At 48.1% G+C, this 10,672-nt stretch overlaps 1 protein-coding gene across 1 annotated transcript in view; it reads left to right on the top strand.

The window, feature by feature from the left end:
* ZC3H3 (zinc finger CCCH-type containing 3) overlaps positions 1-10,672 on the top strand; it is a 281,816-nt gene that overhangs the window by 89,943 nt on the left and 181,201 nt on the right. The window lies entirely within an intron of this gene.

The following is a 10,672-nucleotide window of genomic DNA, read 5'->3' as shown; positions in this document are numbered from 1 at the left end:
TGTGTGTGTGTGTGTGTGTGTGTGTGTGTGTGTGTGTGTGTGTGTGTGTGTGTGTGTGTGTGTGTGTGTGTGTGTGAATAATAAAATGGGAATACACTCAAGTCAACCCTTTGTGCAATCAGTTCCTGTCCTGATCTACACTTGCAAGCTTTGCTGGCTTCGCAGTGTCAGCTGCGGGTATCATTTTTACAGGCGTAGCTAGTTTATTCCTGTCTCGATGCAGTTGGGGAAATGGGAATAAACATAGCCGGTACATGTCCATGTACACTGGTAGCACTTTGTGCGAGACGGTTTGCTAGTTTAATTACACCAACAAAGCTCTTTTACTGTAAACAGTGCTTAAGTGTCCATGCACAGTTGCACTGATTTAGTGAATCTGTTTAAACTGTACATGTAACTAGTGCAACCGTGTGTGCTGACCAGGTCTGGAGTGTGAGAGTCAATGATGTTTTCCTTGATTTCTGAGGCCAAAAACAAGAGCAGTTGTGATTGTCATGACTGATCTCCTGAATACTGCAAGTTGTGGGACTTCTTGCTTCCACTCCAGTTGTTCTAGTTAAAACAGATATATGGTTTTCATAGTTTCATAGTTTCTCGGGTCAGAAGAGACCTGAGCAGATCATCGAGTCCAACCCCCTGCCATGGCAGGAAAGAGTACTGGGGTCAAACGACCCCGGCAAGGTGTACATCTAGCCTCCTCTTAAAGACCCCCAGGGTAAGAGCCAGCACCACTTTTCTTGGAAGTTGCTCCAGGGCTCAGTCCTGCGGCTGGTTTTGTTCAATGTCTTCATTAATGATTTGGAAGATGGGATGGATGCACGCTCAGCAAGGTCACAGATGACACCAAGCTAGGGGCAGTAGTAGATGCACTGGAGGGTTGGGCTAGGATTCAGGGAGACCATGAAACGTTGGAGGACTGGGCCACAGGGTATCTCAGGAGGTTCAGCAAGGACATGTGCAAAGTCCTGCACTGAGGAGGGAGCAACCCCATGCACTGGTGCAGGCTGGGGGGATGGGCTGGGCAGCAGCTGTGCAGAAAAGGATCTGGGGGGGCAGGGGACAAGAAGCTGAACAGGAGCCAGCAGTGTGTCCTTGGTGCCAAGAAGACTACCAGCATCCTGGGCTGCACTGGTAGGAGCGTTGCCGGCAGATTGAGGGACGTGATTCTTCCCCTCCATTCAGCACTGGGGAGGCCACATCTGGATCCTCTGTCCAGCTGTGGGCCTCCACTACAGAAAGGATGTGGACACACTGGAGAGAGTCCAGTGGAGGGCAGTGAAATGGTTGTGGGGCTGGGGGACAGGATTGGTGCAGAAAGGCTGAGGGAACTGGGCTGATTGAGTCTGGAGAAGAGAAGACCGAGGGGGATTGAACAGCAGCCTCCGCCTCCCTGCAGGGGGGCTGCGCAGAGGATGGAGCTGGGCTGTTCTCAGTGGGGGCAGATGACAGGACAAGGAGCAATGGGCTCAAGCTGCAGCAAGGGAAGTTGAGGTTGGTTATTAGGAAAAACTCTCTCACAAGGAGGGGAGTAAAGCACTGGAACAGGTTACCCAAAGAGGTGGTAGGATCTCCATCCTTGGAGGTTTTGAAGACCTGGCTGGACAAGGCCTTGGCTGGGATGATGCAGCTGGGGCTGGTCGTGCTTGGAGCAGGGACCCCCTGAGGTCCCTCCCGACTCTCATCTCATTTCCTATGATTCTATGACTGAGCTCCTGGAGTCTCTTCCTATAAGGCGTGTTTTCTAGGGCTGCATAAAATTTCAGCAATCTTTTTGTTTTGGAGGTGTTTCAGGCCATTTCAGTGCCCGGAACACTGCATCCAAATCTAAATGAAAGGCTCAGAAACATCTCTGAAATAAAATGAGGCATCCTATATGTTCTGGAAAATTTTGCTGTTTTGGTGCAATGCTTGCAGGGAAACAGCTGTATGCTGCTTCCCTGCCGCGTGACTCGGCTCCCCAGGGAGCAGAGATCCACACTGGGGGTCTCCTCACTGCTGGTGCCCACCTCGCGCTGCCTCAGCAACCCGGGGCAGGCAGTGCATGGATGGGCAGTGGCAGTGAGGAGCCCCCTGGCGCAGATCGCTGCTCCCTGTGGAGCCGAGTCGCACAGTAGGGACCAGTAGGCTTACTCGCTGCCCTGTGCTGCTTCCCTGCCCCACGACCCAGCATGACAGGGATTAGAGATCCATGTGGGGGTCTTCTCTATTGCATGGAGGCCAGCAATCCCCTGGACAAGCCACCCATGGCCCTGTCCTGCTTCCCTCTGGGGCCTTGCAGCCCCAGCTGGGTAGGGCCGTACAAAGCTTTCTTTGTAGCCCGTTTGAAACGGATTCAGCCAAAACAAAACAGGATAGTGGTCCGAAACACTGAAACGAATCACTGTCCTCCGAAACGGCCGAATCTGAAACCAAATCAAAACACAACTGTTTCCCTGCACAGTAATAATACCCACGGCTCTTGTCTGAACCTTCTCCAATTTCTCAACATCTCTGAAAGATGGACACCAGAACTGGATGCATTATACCCATAGCTGCTGCATGAATGCCAGGCTGAGCGGTAGAGTGAGCTGGCAGAGCCCCTTTCGATTGATGAAAAGCTTCACCATTGTCTCAAGCCTTCTTTTTGGTGCCTTAATAGGTTCAGCTTCTAAAATCATGCCAGGTTTTTAGATCATTTTGGTGAACCTGTAACCTTCTTGAATCACGGTGATGTGCAACTCTACTTCAGAGGAAGGCATGTGACCTCCTGCCACAGGGATGACTTTTTCCTAACTTATTTCTTTTTGTACTGAGTTCATAGCTACTGCGCTGTTTGTGTGTGTGTGTGTGTGTGTGTGTGTGTGTGTGTGTGTGTGTGTGTGTGTGTGGTGTGGGGGGGGGCATGGATTTTGTTCATGGTAAGGGTACAGAGATGCCTGTTTGCATCCAAAAGGGATACTGTGCAGATTTAAAACAATACAGCTGCAGGTCTAACATGAATCTTATAGATCTAGTGAAGAAATAAACTTGTGGATGCTCAAAAACCCCTCACTCACCCATGAATTTTTGTGCATTGTTTTACAGCACATGAGTTCTTGTATCATATTAAAAGATGTCCGTACCCCCAGCACCCTGGCTTGTGCTCCCTGCCCTACCTGCCACTGGGCTTTGTGTCCCCTCCCTCATCTGTCGCATGCTACACAGAGGTTGCCTGGGCCACTTGTGGTACCTGTGCCACCAGTTGGCTGGTGCTTTCTTGGCCGCTCCTCTCTTTAGAGAATAAGTATTAGAAACAAGTCATAGATAGTGATCCATCCCCTTCCCCACCATAGGCTAGGTTAAAGGGTGTCCAGAGCCTCTGTACATGGAATAATAGAAAAGGAGGGCTGGGAGGGACCTGCACAGGTCCCCTGGTCCAACTTCCTGCCTCTCTGGCTGTTGTTTCCCAGCCTCCACTGGACCTGTGCTCTAGAGACGTGTCTGATTTTGTTTGGAACTTGTTTTTACTATTGGCATTCACAGGCATTCACGGCACGCTGTGGCAGCACGTTCCGGGAGTGAATTATGTACGAGGGAGAGGGCTGAATCTGTACTTTAATTTATTTCATAGAGTTTTAGGGCCGGAAGGGACCTCAGGAAATCATTGAGTCTGACCCCCTGCCTTGGGCAGGAAAGAGTGCTGGGGTCAGACAGCCCCAGCCAGGTGCATGTCTCGCCTCTTTTTAAAGACCCCCAAGGTAGGAGAGAGCACCACCTCCCTTTGAAGCCCGTTCCAAATTTTGGCAACCCTCACCATAAAGATATTTTTCCTAATGTCTAATCTAAATCTGCTCTCCATCAGTTTATGGCTGTTATTTCTAGTTGCTCTAAGGGGTGTCCTGGTGAACAGAGTGTCTCCAATCCCTTGCTGTCCCCCTGATAAATTTGCAGGCGGCCATAAGATCCCCTTTCAGCCTTCTCATGCGGAGGCTGAAGAGATCCAGGGCCCTCAATCTCTCCTCGTAGCATTTTAACTGCAGGCCCCTAACCAGATGAGTGGCCATCCTCTGGACCCTCTCGAGGTTGTCCACGTCCCTCTCGAAGTGTGGCGCCCAAAACTGGATGCGGTACCCAGCTGTGGTCTGACCAGCGCGCATAGGAAGGAAGTATCACCTCCCTGGACCTGTTCATGAGGCACCTGCTAAGAGTGCGGTTGGCTTTACTGATCGCTTCATCACATTGACGACTCATGCTCTTTTTGGAGCTATTGTCCCATGATCTTGGGGGTGGCTCATGTTCTTTACCCTGCTGGTTTACAGTTTTAGCTAATCTCTGGCACCTGTTTTTCCATCTTTCTTGAGCAAGCTGCTTGATTATTACAACCATGGACAAGGGACGATATTATTTTGTCCCTAGGGAAATAACATCATGGCCCAAACAAAGAAATGCAGAAATAAACTGCTTGGAGAGTTTTGTTACCACCATTTGGCAGTTTTTCTTGCTCTTCAGCCTAACGCTGAGATCACCAGACTGTGGAATATTCTCTCAGAGGAAGAGACGGGTGTCCCATTGCTCGCCCCATTTGACAGTCTTGTTTGGAGGAATCATTGGCCTGTAGAGAAGAATCTGGCTTTGGCTGGAGGACACACTACATGGTTAAGGTCTTTCCCACTTCCTGATTCCTGTCATTGGCGTGAAGAAGCAAAATTCGACGCGTTTTTGGGAGCCTTTAGGACAGAAGGTGCAGTATAAATGTAAGAGGCTCTGATGCTTTTTCTGTTTTTACTTGATGCAGAGAAGATCGTAGCCCTGTGAAAGTTGTGCGCATGTCTGTGTGTGTACAGACCCTTCAAGGGAGCCGTGGCTTTCTGTAAATAATCGTATTTTTCCTGTTAGATCAGATACTTGCCCCTTTCCCACTTTTGCATTTCACTTGAACTCTTCGTTAATTTGGGGAGAGGGAAAACTTAAATGAAAATGTTTCTGGTTTTGTTGTTTGCCTTTCGAAGTCAAAGATGACCATGACTGGTTGGTTTGGTTGCTGTGAAATGTGAATGTCTGATCAGGCCAGTTTGTGCTTTGAACGGTGTACGGCACGTCAAGCAAGAGACTCCTCTTTGGGTTGCTTGGTCAACAGCGGATGTGCTGCTGTTGCGAGATTTAGGGTGTTTGCGCTTCTGCTGTGCCTCAGCGGGTCTTCTCCACTTGTTGACGGTAGCTCCAGTAGGGATGAGGCTTTGCCAGGTGAAGTTCGATCGTGAGCAAGATCTTCCCAAGACTTCAGGTCAACGTTGAAATGTTTCACGGATGACTTGAGCAATGACTTCTGGTTTTAGAGCATGCGAGCTAGCTGGCAAGGCTTGCCCTGAGTTCAGGCTGTCTGGATGATGGAGACAAAGGATTGGGAGTGCGGAGGTCCAAGTCCTGGTCCTGACTTGGCCACTGACTTCTGGTATGACCGTAGACAAGCTATTTCTCTTACTTCAATTTCTCATTTATAAAATAGGAATAGCGCTTCCCGCTCTTGTGGATGTTGAGCACTGGAGGAACGCATACCCAGCGTACCGACGTTGTTGGCATAAGTAGTGTAAGTGCAAAGTACCTTTCGTCGGGCTTCACTCCGGAGGGTGCATTGCAGCCTTGATGCTATTGTTCAACCACCTTGACAAGAGGCAGAGCAATGTGTGGCACCTTAGGAGCTGATAGGATCAGGAATCCATAAAGAACCTGGGGAAGGATCTGTGCCCAAGCATCGCTTGCAGGCTTTCAAGGCAAGGAGGTGCTGCTCTGAAGGTCAGTCCTAAGGTGCCTTAAGTTTCCAAGCCAGGTTTTTTCCCTTCCCTTTTTCCCCTTCTCCCTGGGTGTGGTTGGTACGAATTGTTCACGGGGGAGGCATGTCTTGGAGTAAAACCACCATCTCAGCAATGCGCAGAGCACTCTGGCGTGCACGAGCTGTGAGCCCTGGCTGATAAATGGTGCTCATATCCCATTCAAATATGATGCAAGCAGTTTTTTTGTAGTTTGTCTTCCATTGCGGTAGTAAAGTTTTTAATTAGGAAAGCTAATGAGATCGATTAGTCATTAGAACTGACCTCTGGATCTCTGCAAGGAGTGTGCATGTGTGTGCTGGGCTGATAACGGGGGACGCTGGGGTATTGTTTGTAATAAAAGCGTAAAGTGTTTGATTTGAGTGAAATGTGCCACGGGGAATACATCATGCGGAGAAAAAAAATTACAACCCTGGGAGCCTGTAATGAAGGGAATTAAACCAACATCCTATCTAAATAACATGATTATCTACACAAAACCCCTCAGCTAGCAAGTAATAATAGAAAACTGAGCTGCTTCGGAGAGTCTCTTTCAGAACGTGGTTAATGCTGGGGACTTGCACACAGGCAGAATCAGAAGAGCAGCTCCTATATGAATACAACATCCAATTACTGCCGTGGAATAGAGTTTACCAGGTGCCCGCCTGTCTATATGTTGGTGGAGGGGGGGGAGACGGGGACGAGACTGAAAGCTGCAACAATTTGGGACCTCTATTTCTTCCACGACTTGTATGTGCGAGGAAGTGAGGGGTGCCAGAGCGGAGTTTGATTGGGCTGCTGATTGATTAGCAGCAGCGAGAGCTTGTAAAAGCACAAAAAATGCTCAATAATGTATTCAGCAAATCCCCAGCTTAGTAATTGTGTAAGGTCAGAACATGGGAGGCAAAGAGTCAACTAATGTTTAGCTATTATTCAGCCGTGAAAGAGCCTGCTTAGGTAAATGCTTACAGGGATGCGAACATGCAAGAACACGCATGTGTGAGGCTCGGAAAAGCGAGAGCGCTGGGGAAAGCCAGGACTCCGGGGTTCAGCATCCTCCTTGGCACTGGTATGGGAGCTTATGTTCCTGAAACCCTTTAAGACCTGGAAAAGGGTCTGTAGGGACATCATTATTAAATCTTGGGGAGCAGAATGGCCGGGGTACGTCGGCACGAGCACTGCCTTCCCGTTCTGTGGCAAGGGGATGTTGGCCACGTGTTTTAGGAGCTTTGCCAGCAGCATCATGTAGAAGATGAATGAGGATCTTTGAGGCTGTTTGGGGAAGGAGAGATTCTGGTACCGCGCCTACCCCTTTTAAAAAAAAAAAAAATCATTTCCCCCAATTCCTGACATCCCGAGGACAACAGAATGGAGGAGGGCCTGGTCGGCAAGGTTCTTTGGGTAAATCTGATGCCTTTCATAAGACCAACTAAATAGTTGGAAAAATGTGGAGGCCTGGTGTGGTGTTTAGAACCTACTGTGGGGGCTTGCTTTCTTCTCTTGCTTTGAAATGGTCCAGATCTGGGGACCTACTGAGTACAGCGCAGCAGAGATCTGCTTGCCTTTGCCCTTGAGGAAGGCTGAAGCTATGTGTCCTATGTGCTGGAGCAGGATGGGCTTGGCAAGCGGCTTGAATTGGTCACATGTGAACAGGGTCTTGCGATTCATCCCTTCATTCCCGCTTCCACCGTTTATTCCATCCTGTTGCAGTCCTGGTCACAGTTTTTTGAGCTACTTATGAAAACCTGAGATTTCTGCAGGTGGGGGGAGTTGGGGTCTCTCGGAAACACGGGTCTTGACAGTGCGCCTCGCAGTTAGTTAAAGAGGGCAGAGGAGAACTCCCAGGAAGATTTAATTTATTCAACTTGTTTTATTTCTTTATAACCAGACTCTTTTTTTTTATTTTTAACCACGAAGCTGCTGGCTTTAACTTCCTGGCTTTTGGGGCATTAGACACTTGATGTGCCCTTTTTCATGTCTTTAATACTCTTTGTAGCATTGCTGTTTTTATTAACGCTCATCAGCAATGGGAAATTGAATGATGAGAACATAAGAACTGCCATGTACCGGGTCAGACCATAGGTCCATCTTGCCCAGCATCCTGCAGCGGAGAATGGAGGCTGGGCGGGAGAGTGAGCTGGGTCTGCCCAGGCTTTTCATAGAATCACAGAAGTGGGGTCGAAGGGACCTTGTAGATCTTCAAGTCCGACCCCCCCCGCCTGGGCGGGAGAAAAAAAACTGGACTCAAATGAGTCCAGCCAGGTAGGCATCAAGCCTCTTCTTAAAGCCCCCCAGGGTAGGAGCCAGCACCACTTCCCTAGGAAGTTGGCTCCAGCTCCTAGCCGCCCTGACTGTGAAGTAGTTCTTACGGATGTCCAGTTTGGAGGCTGTGCCCATCAGTCCTGTGCTCAATACTGATGTCCTTTTCCTCTAAGCATGTGTCTACTCCCTTTTCTTGAATCTGGCTAGCCTCTCAGCTCCCACCACCTCTGGAGGCAATGACTCCCACCCTTTAATACCTGCTTGGTGAGAGAGAACTTCCAAGGGTTAGTTTTAAACTTCCTACTTCCTAATTTGATGCCGTGCCCCTAGTTCTTGTCTGGTGAGAGACAGGCTATAATAAATCCCTACTGACTTTCTCCTCGCCATTTAGAACTTTGTAAACCCTTCTCATACCCCTTCCCGCCAGGTTTCTGAACTGAACAGGCCTGGCTTCTTTAGTCTGTCCTCGTATGCCACTCATCATCCTCATTCTTGTTGCCCCTCTCTGGACCATCTCTAGTCCTTCTGTCTCCTTTTGGAGGTGCAGGGACTGAAGCTGGGCACACCATGGATTTATAGAGGGGCACGATGATACTCTCCGTTTTGGTTACAATTCCCTTCTTAATAACCCTGATTTGCTGCTTTGACAGCTGCAGAGCTGATGTTTTTAGCAAATGGTCCACAATGACTCCCAGGTCCGTGGGTTGCCCTTGCACAGGATCCTGCCCTCTTGTAAAGCCTTATCAAGACCCTTGTGCTAAGCCATTGAACAACACAAAAATGGAAAAGGCCTGTTTCGACCGAGTCATCTCTGGGCATTGCCCACTCAGCTGCATAAACTCCTGCGTTTGGTGAAACGAAAATGGTGTTTTATCTGATATAACTTGCTGAATATTTGTAATGCCAGCCCTACCGTATAATGGCAGAAGCTGCAGCTGCCAGAAGAGGATGTGGCACTTTTAAAATGACTGCCATTGCTGCATGAACTTCAGCGGAGGCAGATGCCTTGCCAGACGAGAGTCAGCCCAGTTATTTGTACTGAACTCTTTCCAAGTCTGACTGCCTAGAAAAGAGGATTTCCATAGGGTGAAATGTGTGTGACGCTCTGCAGGCTAGCACAACGATCTTGGCGTTCCTCAGAGGTCATCCTGTGCGTGTCAGAATTCGTGGGAGAGTTGCAGCATTTATTTTTATTTGTGAGGCCTCTAACCATTCACCTCCCCAGTCGAGCTGTCTTCTCTCCCCTTTCTCATATGCCAAAGATGCTGACCCTCCGGCTGAAGCTGGAAAAGGTCCATGCTGCACTTTCTGTTCCACCCCTTGAGAACCTGACACAGGCATCGAGTTGCTGAACAGTGGGCAATTTTTTTCCCTCTGTTCCAGCTCTGGGGCATATTATGACCCCGCAGTGGAAATGTGCTCTGTCTACACTGGATCTTAGCTGACTGCTCTCCTACTGATACTCATTTTTCTAGTTGAGACACCTTTGTAGTGGCTACTCTGTACTACTAACCACCTAGTTATTACCAGGCACCTAGTGTAGCTCGCACACGAGTAAGGCAGAGGCGAATATTGGCAGGCACAAAGTTTTCAAAATAAAAATAAAAGTGGTTAGTTGTTTTCTCTCCACCTTCCAGTAATTTTAATTAGAGGATCTCCAAGAAAAACAGCCAGCCCTTTAAATCAGTTATAAAACCAGAAGACTTAGTCTCAGCATGTAGTGTCAGCTTTAATTATCTGGGCGGTTATAGCCGTATGTTATAAAAGTCAGGCAATTAGACGCATTCCTTAAAGCTGTGAAAAAAATTGCGAGCTATCAAGTAGAGGAAAAACAGAGTTAAACATATAACTGTTAATTGCATGAAGCATTCAGCAGAATAAACCAGCATGTAGATCATATTGCAAAATATTATGAAAATGAAAATGATTAAATACATAAATCTGTTTCAAATGTAGATGTCAGGGATATAAAGGTGTTCTCTCCGAATGTGCTTGAATGTCTCCAAGGACTGTTATATATTGGGCAGGCTGGAATATTTCTGCTCCTTAATACATAGTTGGAGTAATGCTCGTTTTGATCAATAGTGTGCAATGATACAGCTGAGGACCAAGGGGCACGTCTACATGTGTGCTTTAATGAACATTAGCCTATTTTAATGCGCATTAAAGCATCACTAACCCCCCCGCTACTTAGTTAATGCGCATTAAAATAGGCTAATGCACATTAAGCATCACTTAAAAATTGCGGGCATTTTTACACGTGCAAGTGTTGCAGCACCGGGTGCTTTGAAAAGTGCCTGGTGCTGCAACACTTACAGTGTATAAGCAGTAAAATGTGTGCTGAGAAAATGGCAGAAATGCACTTTTGAATTAAAATGCATAGAAGGTGCTTCAGTTCAAAAGCTCACCACCACCATATTCTGCACGCTGACGCACGTTTTGCTGCTTGTACAACTGCATGCAGCATTGTGCAGTTTGCATCAGCTCACGTGCGGAGCAGACTCAATTCATAGATTCATAGATTCATAGATGCTAGGGTTGGAAGGGACCTCAATGGATCGTCGAGTCCGACCCCCTGCATAAGCAGGAAAGAGTGCTGGGCCTACATTACCCCAGCTAGATACACATCCAACCTTCTCTTGAAT

This window comes from Crocodylus porosus, unplaced genomic scaffold (assembly GCF_001723895.1).
Source record: "Crocodylus porosus isolate Cpor-Errol unplaced genomic scaffold, CroPor_comp1, whole genome shotgun sequence".
NCBI classification, from domain to species: domain Eukaryota; kingdom Metazoa; phylum Chordata; order Crocodylia; family Crocodylidae; genus Crocodylus; species Crocodylus porosus.
Note: the sequence above shows the minus strand (reverse complement) of the source record. Positions and strands in the feature narration are given on the sequence as shown.